This window comes from Malus domestica, chromosome 14, assembly GCF_042453785.1.
Source record: "Malus domestica chromosome 14, GDT2T_hap1".
NCBI lineage: Eukaryota > Viridiplantae > Streptophyta > Magnoliopsida > Rosales > Rosaceae > Malus > Malus domestica.
This window is the reverse complement of record NC_091674.1, coordinates 11,122,345-11,132,209: the sequence shown is the minus strand read 5'-3', so window position 1 is coordinate 11,132,209 and position 9,865 is coordinate 11,122,345. Positions and strand designations below refer to the sequence as shown.

The window sequence follows — 9,865 nt, the reverse complement described above, 5'->3', positions numbered from 1 at the left end:
GACTAGACAATGAATCCAGATTTGCATCAACTTCATCATAATATCATTTGCATAAGTTGATTGGTTCTCGGTGCCACAAAATGAATAGCTTAGAAGGAGTTACCACTTAGTAAAGACGAAGGAGTCCATCTCGTGAAGGGCAAGGTTGCACAAAGGTACAAGCTGCTCCGTAGATAGGGATATAGGAATTGAGTTTGTGTGGTTACTTTGTAAGAATTTTGATTTCACTAGTGGATTAGACTCAGTGGAGAGTCCTCGATTTTTTAACCGAGATATGGTTTTTTCCGGCCAAAAACATCTTGTGCAATTTATTGCTTTACTAGTTTCCTTATCTTCCTTTTGGTTGTGATATATGTTTTTCATTATCCACAAATACATAATTCCTTGCAACTAAACTTGTCAGTATTAAAATGTACACTAAACTGGACCTTGGTTAACTAGGAACCTTTTAGTAAACTGACTTTAATTTGGCTTATTCCGCTGAGAGTAGACATATTTGAGCTTAGTTAATGGGTATTGCTGACTAGTCAGACAAGCACATACACAGTTTTTAAATTGTAGGTTAGTCCATTTGGACCAGTTTCATATTCTTTTGTTTTTAATTATGAATATGTTCTCTGCCTTAGCAAGAATATGTAGTTTTTTTTTTCAATTCGCTTATGATATTATGCATGTATGTTTTGAATTATTAACCGTTGTGTTTAAACAATCTAATTTTCTTAATGATTGGCCACCATTAGAATATTAGAAAAGTAATTTGATACAACTTTGGTTGGAGGGTTGTCCCTGAAATTGATGAAGGATTTTTGCAGTTACTAATTATAATTTCACTTATGATGAATAGCACGTCTTAAGAGTTGCATGAAGGTTTTCATAAAACTTAATGAGTCTTGCATGTTCAGTTTTTATTTGAATACCACATACGGATTGCATGTTTGATATTCGTTTTAGATTGGGGGTTCAAGTAGAGCATAAATTAGTAAAACCTAACCTTCAAAATATGCATATATAAGTCATAAGTAATTGCAAGAAGTACATATAATTGTTAAGGTGACAACGGAATCCTAATGCCTTTTTTACTTGATTTTCAAAACCAGTTTTCTTTTATTTTCTTTACTTTTATTGATTTCGAGTAGCAACACCACGACTACGAGTAGCATTTTGTATGTTTCATTTTATTTTTGTTTATTCGTTGCTGTTAGTTTTGGGTTAATCAAAGCTGCTCTTTTGCTTTAGTAACTTGGGAAGGGAAACAAGGGATTTCAATAATTGTTTGATTATGCTTAACCAAAGAGACAAGGCAGTGTGGTGGAAAGGGGGGGTTAGGACAAGGAGAGCTGAAATACGAGACAACGTTTTATGTCATTTTATTTAGAGTGGTTTTATGTCATTTCGTTTTAAATAAGTTCATTTAGTATTACAATCTACTGATATTTATCTTTATTCGTAAGTGAGAGGTTTTAGGTTCAATTCTCGCTAAAGGTAAATTTGAACCACATTATTGTTAACCTATTATGAGGCTTCAACCCACCTCCCTACTCTTTAGCGTAGATAATATCGTTTATTAAAAGAAAATAACAAATTTATCTTCTTATGAAATTATATGTATACTAAGAGAAAAACAACTGAAACACTTATTTATTTAATTTCATTTGGGCCACTTTTGCACGTGTTGGTCATCCGCTGCTTCCTTCATCTTTTCCTCTTTTTTGGACTCTTCTGCATCATCTTTTTCTATCCAAAGGGGATGACAATACCCTCAGGGCACATTTGTTTGACAGGATTAGCAAGGCTTGGACTGGACTAGACTATAGTCCTGTGTTTGGTGTGCAACCGGATTAGCTTTAAGGGTGCGTTTGTTGCGCCGGACTGTCTCGGACTGGACTAACTGCAGGGACTAAGCTGGACTGGCTTAGACTAGACTAAGCTGGACTAACTTAGTGAAGCATTTGGTGCAGTGTCGGACTAAGAAGCAGGATAATAAAACGAGCCAAACATGAACACAATCCACCACACATACCACGCCAAGATAAATCATGTGATCCCCAATTCCATTTTCTTATAAAAAGTACAACACAGTGTTCATAGAAATTAAGAAAGCAAAGTGATGGGCCTCTATCCATGTGACAAATTGACAGAGCGCCAAAGCATGCTAAAAAATCAGAGAAGAAAAAAAGTACGAAAGTATCCTAAATCACCTTAGAACCACCCGAGTGTATGTGAAACTAAAGGATTCTCGATTACTACAAATGCAAAGCTTCAAGTATAGTCCTAATACTAGTTATTCATCTGTATTGAAACCCTACATCAACATGAACGTTCAAATCCTGCACCTAAAACACGGTGTAAAGCTTCAGTCTCGCATAATGTCTAATTCGAGGAATAAGATAATCAAATTGTACAACTTAAGTTGGTTCAAACTTACACACAATACACACACACACTACACAAACACACACACACACAATACACACACACACACACACACGGCCACAATACACAAACACACACACACACACACAATACACACACACACACACACACTACACAAACACACACACACACACACAATACACACACACACACACACACGGACACAATACACAAACACACACACCCACACACACAATACACACACACACACATATTACACTTACACACACACATATTACATACACACACACACACACACATATTACACTTACACACACAAAGATTACACACACACACACACAGATTACACAGAGAGAGAGAGATTACATACATACACACACACACACACACAAAGATTACACACACACACACACAGAGAGATTACACAGAGAGAGAGAGAGAGATTACATACACACACACACACACACAGATTACACACACACACACACACACAGAGTATACACAAACAGAGATTACACGCACACAGAGAGTATACACACACACACACACAGACAAACCAGAGTACACACACACATAGTATACACACACACGCACACATACACAGACACACACAGAGATTACACACACAGATTCTAATCTCAATTTGACCTAAAAATTGATTTTGAAGTTTACCAGAAAAGTTGAAATACGAAAACCCCAAATTCTAATCTCAATTTGAACTAAAAATATGAAAACCCCAAATTCTAATCTCAATTCGACGAAATCAATCGAAGATTTGAAGCTTACCAGACTGTCTCCGACCAGATGAGGGCGAGAAGACGCAGAGATGAGGGTGATGAGGACGACGACGAGGAAGCAGGGCAAGGTCGACGACGAGCGACGAGCAGGATGAGGGACGTTGGGGATCCTCGCAGAGATGAGGACGAGCAGGACGTTGGGGATCCTCGCGGTTTTCTCTCCGGGCTTACGAGTCCGCCCAAAATTGGGATTCTTCGTTAAGAACTCGTAAGGAGGCGTGTAATCCGAGCGAGTCCCACCTAAGCCCATTAAAGCTAATCCGGTTGCACACCAAACACAGGACTATAGTCTAGTCCAGTCCAAGCCTTGCTAATCCTGTCAAACAAACGTGCCCTAATGGGCTTTGGTGGGACTCGCTCGGATTACACGCCTCCTTACGAGTTCTTAACGAAGAACCCCAATTTTGGGCGGACTCGTAAGCCCGGAGAGAAAACCGCGAGGATCCCCAACGTCCTGCTCGTCCTCATCTCTGCGAGGAGCCCCAACGTCCCTCGTCTTACTCGTCGCTCGTCGTCGACCTTGCCCTGCTTCCTCGTCGTCGTCCTCCTCACCCTCATCTCTGCGTCTTCTCGCCCTCATCTGGTCGGAGACAGTCTGGTAAGCTTCAAATCTTCGATTGATTTCGTCGAATTGAGATTAGAATTTGGGGTTTTCATATTTTTAGTTCAAATTGAGATTAGAATTTGGGGTTTTCGTATTTCAACTTTTCTGGTAAACTTCAAAATCAATTTTTAGGTCAAATTGAGATTAGAATCTGTGTGTGTAATCTCTGTGTGTGTCTGTGTATGTGTGCGTGTGTGTGTATACTATGTGTGTGTGTACTCTGGTTTGTCTGTGTGTGTGTGTGTGTATACTCTCTGTGTGCGTGTAATCTCTGTTTGTGTATACTCTGTGTGTGTGTGTGTGTGTAATCTGTGTGTGTGTAAGTGTAATATGTGTGTGTATGTAATCTGTGTGTGTGTGTGTGTGTAATCTCTGTGTGTGTGTGTGTGTGTATGTAATCTCTCTCTCTCTGTGTAATCTCTGTGTGTGTGTGTGTGTAATCTTTGTGTGTGTGTGTGTGTATGTATGTAATCTCTCTCTCTCTGTGTAATCTGTGTGTGTGTGTGTGTAATCTTTGTGTGTGTAAGTGTAATATATGTGTGTGTGTGTGTGTATGTAATATGTGTGTGTGTAAGTGTAATATGTGTGTGTGTGTGTTTGTGTAGTGTGTGTGTGTATTGTGTGTGTGGGTGTGTGTGTTTGTGTATTGTGTCCGTGTGTGTGTGTGTGTGTGTGTATTGTGTGTGTGTGTGTGTTTGTGTAGTGTGTGTGTGTATTGTGTGTGTGTGTGTGTGTGTTTGTGTATTGTGGTCGTGTGTGTGTGTGTGTGTTTGTGTAGTGTGTGTGTGTATTGTGTGTAAGTTTAAACCAACTTAAGTTGTACAATTTGATTATCTTATTCCTCGAATTAGACATTATGCGAGACTGAAGCTTTACACCGTGTTTTAGGTGCAGGATTTGAACGTTCATGTTGATGTAGGGTTTCAATACAGATGAATAACTAGTATTAGGACTATACTTGAAGCTTTGCATTTGTAGTAATCGAGAATCCTTTAGTTTCACATACACTCGGGTGGTTCTAAGGTGATTTAGGATACTTTCGTACTTTTTTTCTTCTCTGATTTTTTAGCATGCTTTGGCGCTCTGTCACTTTGTCACATGGATAGAGGCCCATCACTTTGCTTTCTTAATTTCTATGAACACTGTGTTGTACTTTTTATAAGAAAATGGAATTGGGGATCACATGATTTATCTTGGCGTGGTATGTGTGGTGGATTGTGTTCATGTTTGGCTCGTTTTATTATCCTGCTTCTTAGTCCGACACTGCACCAAACGCTTCACTAAGTTAGTCCAGCTTAGTCTAGTCTAAGCCAGTCCAGCTTAGTCCCTGCAGTTAGTCCAGTCCGAGACCGTCCGGCGGAACAAACGCACCCTCATTTTCCATGGACTTCTCTTTCTCTGTCTCGCAACCAGCCACACCATCTATTCACTCAAAATTCCAAAAATCTTAAAACCTCATTTCCTCCAGCCGAAAAATCGCGATCACCCTTCACCCATGGAAATTTTATTCGAAAAAATTATAACAGAACTCCGCTGTTCCCAATTCGAGAACTCTTCACTCTAAGCCCGAGTATCAACAAGGTCTCTCTCTCGCATATAATTTTGAATTTTTGGAATTTATCTTCAAGTTTTTAATTTTTTGGGGATTGTGGGATTAATTTTTTGCAACAGAGGCCAGAAGACTGAAGATTGCATTTTGGATTCTGATTTCGCAGACTTTGTGGAGTTGCAGCCTGAGGTGTGATTTTACAGCTGAAACTTCCAAGCTTTTTGATTAATCTTAGGCCAATTTTCTTTTTCTGTTCTGTAGCTGAAGCAGCTAAAGTTGAGTGTTTTAATCGGTTGTATATATCACCCAGTTTACCCGTTCCTATTATTGCTCAACAGGGACGAGTTTCACAGCAGGTGAGTGGAAATTCTGGGTGAGTCTTGATTGCCCATTGCATATAACTTTGCTTCAATTTGTTCATCTTCTTTTGCATTTCTGTGCATTTTTTTGGAAGCCCAAACGATTCAAAATTGAAATTTATGTGTTTATTGATAAGTGTGAGTGTGAATGTTCTTCATTTACCTACTCTTTTTAATTTGGTATTTTCAGTTTTTTATAGTTTTTGGCCAAATAAAAAAAATTAGTATTGGAGTGTGACATATTTGTATTAATAGATCCCTAATTCTAATAACTTAGAGATTCTCAACCGTGATATGATTTTGGTGTTTTCATTTTGTTTTTTGTTGCATTTTGTTGTTCTTGTCTAATTGTTATTTAATTAGTTTTGTTTTTTTTTTAACTTTGGGTAGGTGCTATTTTAGATTTTGTGTATCCCATTTGGAACTGATTCATAGGTGCTCTATAAAGTAAGGGTTAGTCTTATACTCATTTTTTAAAAACTGTGCAGAGTAGTTAAATATTGTGGCATTATAAAATCCTTGCTTTTGTGATTGCGATATGATACTGTGTATTTACTTTATTTAATTACAATTTAGGTGTGATGGAAATTTTTAAATTCGATTTATGTGTATATATTTTCTTTTTCCTTCTTAGACATCAATTTATTGCTTGGTAGGACTAAGCTTATGACATATAGTATAGCTACAATTGCAACAATTATTAAATAGACAAATGACCTTTCCTTATATTGGGAAGCCAAACATCCAAATATAACAAAATGCATGGTTTGATACTTATATTTGTAACAAATGCGTCCTATAATTATAGTGGAATTCTTTTGATACTTAAGAGTGTTGCCTCAGATAGAGATTGAGCGTAGTGACCTGAAGGCCCAACTATTTCCCTTTGAGCTTTTTTAAATGTTGTAATCTACTTATTTACAACTTTACCATACTCTTTAGGAATTAATTTTTGAATAATCTGTTGGGACAATCTTAGTTCTTGGATTGCATGTTTGAAAATTTAGCCATTTGTTTGCAATTTGAATTGGATGACTCAAAATGTATTCTATAGCTGTCATAGTTCAAATCCAATTTCAAACCTTATTTGTACGCCTTTTGTTTTATCATTGGTCAGGTAAGACTCAACTCTTTCAAATTTCTCTTCATTTTGGATTACATGTCTGCCTAAGGATTTAACATTTTCCAGTGTAGTTTCAATTGCACAAGATAGTTAATTACGGTTTGCTGAATTTGGTTTTGGTTTTTGCATGATAGTTTTAATATTTGACTTTTATGTGTTTGTTTTGTTGGTTATAGATTAGCTATTGTTAAATATTTAATAATGACTTTTTTTAGGGTCCCCGGTGAATTATTTGTTTGGAGTTTGAACTTTTTTCAACCATGTTAAGAAGATCTAGAGATAGCAAACTCCATAAAATGATACAAAAAGACCATATTGTTGGTTCTTCCAGTGGCTTAAAAGTTTGTGATAAACCAGGCTTTGAACCTAAGAACAAAAGACCAAAAATTGTTGACAATGTGTGTTTAACAAGTATAAAACATAGTTCAAACAAGTGTCGATGTCGTTATGTTTGATAGTCCGAATCAAATTAGTAAAGGTCGAGCCTATTTTCAGAGAAACAAAAAAGGTAAATTATCTTTTTAACCTACAATTTCTTTGAGTTGATTATGTATTTATTACTCTGTTACTAATAGGTTGATTTTTTTCCTCCCCTTTTCACATTTTTTCAAAAGAAAATGTTAAGAAATATGTGGATTTGGGAGACAAGAATTATAAGTGCATCTACTGTGTTGATTTCCAATATTATTCACAAAAATTCACAAAAATCTACTTCGTCTCTCCTCAAACCCCACTGTATTTCTTTGGCTCTTTTTTTCTTGGTAAGAATTGGAATTTTTATTTATCTTTCGAAACTCTAAACTGGTTGTTCTTCTCATATGAAAAATGAGCATTTTTATAAGCCAATTAAAGGCTCCCATGATTCAGAAACCTAACCAATGTACTTATCTTGAACAGATTACTTGAGGAAAAATGTACATCCTCATCTACACAAAAACAAAAATGAAAGAAGAGTGAACTACTAAATGGTAGTGTGAACAGTTTGGACATCGAAAATAAATATATTTTTATGTGATTGTATTAGGCCTAAGGTTTTGGGGATGTGGTTCTGCGACTGGGATTTCTAGGTGGGGTGGAGGTTGGAGCGGCTGGGATCTAGAGGGTGGTCTTAGGCCTAAGGTATTTGGGAAAAGGGCTGTTGTGTGTTGGTGAAGTTCGATAGAAAGATTTTTCAGTGTGACCGGAATACGAAGTGGTACATCACGTGTTATTATGCAAATGATGGGAAATGTGTGTTAAAAAGTTAATAACTTAAAAAGTAAAATTTCACACCACTTATATAAAAACACATGGTGTATCATCCGTGTTCCTTTCATAATTAAAAATTTCTCTGTTGGATGGATTCTCTAATAAAAATAATCAACTTTTAATTTAGGATAATTTCTGGGAGAAATTTTTAAACCAAATTTACAAATGAAATGAGGTGTTACTAATAAGAAATAAGCACGTTAATCAACACTTAAGTAATAATGCAATCATCAATATCCACATCATTTGGTTTGCAAAACTTGGTTTAAAAATTTAGTCTCCTTAGCATTACTTTTTAATTTTTTTTTTTTTTAACAAATGATATTATCTACATTAAGGGAGAGGGGGTAGGTTTAATCTCACAATAGGCTAACAATAATGTGCCTCAAATTCGTCTTTGGTGATAATCGAATCTAAGACATTTCACTTACAAGTGAAAAGAAATATCATTAGACCGTAGTACTAACTTAATTTATTCTAATTTTTTGAAAAATAGAATTAATGTAAGGACATTTTTAAAATATAGGTAGGTGAAAAAATAATGCTTTTATGTTTAAACTTTTTATACGAGATGAGAATATAACGTGAGTGGAAAAATGATGTGGTTTCAAACAGCAGATGGAAGGTTTTAAAAGGGGTTTTTAGGCCAAACTTGTTTCTGATTCTCCCCTTCCAAATGATGTGGTAGAAACTAACACACAAATTAAACTTTATAAATTATGCAATCGTAGTACAAGTAAGTAGAGATCGTTCTATTACGAGGATTAGAAGGAATGCTGATCAACACAAATTAAACTTATAAAATTGAAAACTAAGTTAAACTAACAACAAAACAATGATTGGGGGATTTTGTACAAATTTAATAAAAACAAAAAGTAAATGGCAGCAAGTAAATTGAGTTCTGAATGAAATATGGATGAAATGATAGTTAAATGATTATTCTCCACACATGAATCATATGCATACAAATTGATTTTCAGTTATTCTTCATATAAATTATGAATGACAGTGTCCCAAATTAACTGTGTACAACACTAATTAACTCTCAGATTTTTCTAAATTCATTGAATTTGACTCAGCGACGCAACCAAATTATTTTTCTCAAGTTCCCTAACTATGAAAAGCATGATAGAGATACATCTTGAAGATCATTAAGTTATGTGAAAATCGTAAGTATTGACAAAACATTTGTAACTATGAAAAGCATGATACTCCTGCCAAGGATTTACTTAACTCAATCATGACTAGTGACTTTTACTACTTACAAATATAAGGTCATAACGTTTAGGTGAATTTTTTTTATATTCTAAAATCAAATCTCTGCATGCAAACTAAGTATGCGTCCTTAATAAACATACAATAATAAGTTTTCTATAAAGTAGATAAGTAAATCACATTCATGTTTTATGAAACAATAACTGGATGTAATCAATTTATATAAAACATATGATTATGGCTTCGAATTCACTTCTAGCTAAAAAGAAATTTAATTACACATGTTCACTATAACTGAAAAGCAATCTAAAATAAACATTGAAACTTAAAACAAAGAGAGAAAGAACTCTGAAAATTCCAACAACTTCAATGAATGAATGGTAGTCGTGGCACACCTTTTCAATGTTGCAAAACACTTCATATATATATAGGCCATGGCTAGGGTTTTCTTTAGAGTGAATGAAAAGAAAGGAAAAATAGGTAATCAGAATTGGGTAATTCACCTAGAGTTATATATAGGCCACGGCTAGGGTTTTCTTTAGAGTAAATGAAAAGAGAGTAAAAATAGGTAATCAG

General features: G+C 35.5%; 1 long non-coding RNA gene across 1 annotated transcript; it reads left to right on the top strand.

Moving 5' to 3' along the window:
* Nucleotides 1–5,170: 5,170 nt before the first annotated feature.
* Nucleotides 5,171–8,045, top strand: LOC114821231 (uncharacterized). The gene is made up of 4 exons (XR_003768680.2): nt 5,171–5,376; nt 5,467–5,533; nt 5,606–5,700; nt 7,724–8,045. It is a non-coding gene; the product is annotated as an uncharacterized lncRNA (long non-coding RNA).
* Nucleotides 8,046–9,865: the final 1,820 nt, after the last annotated feature.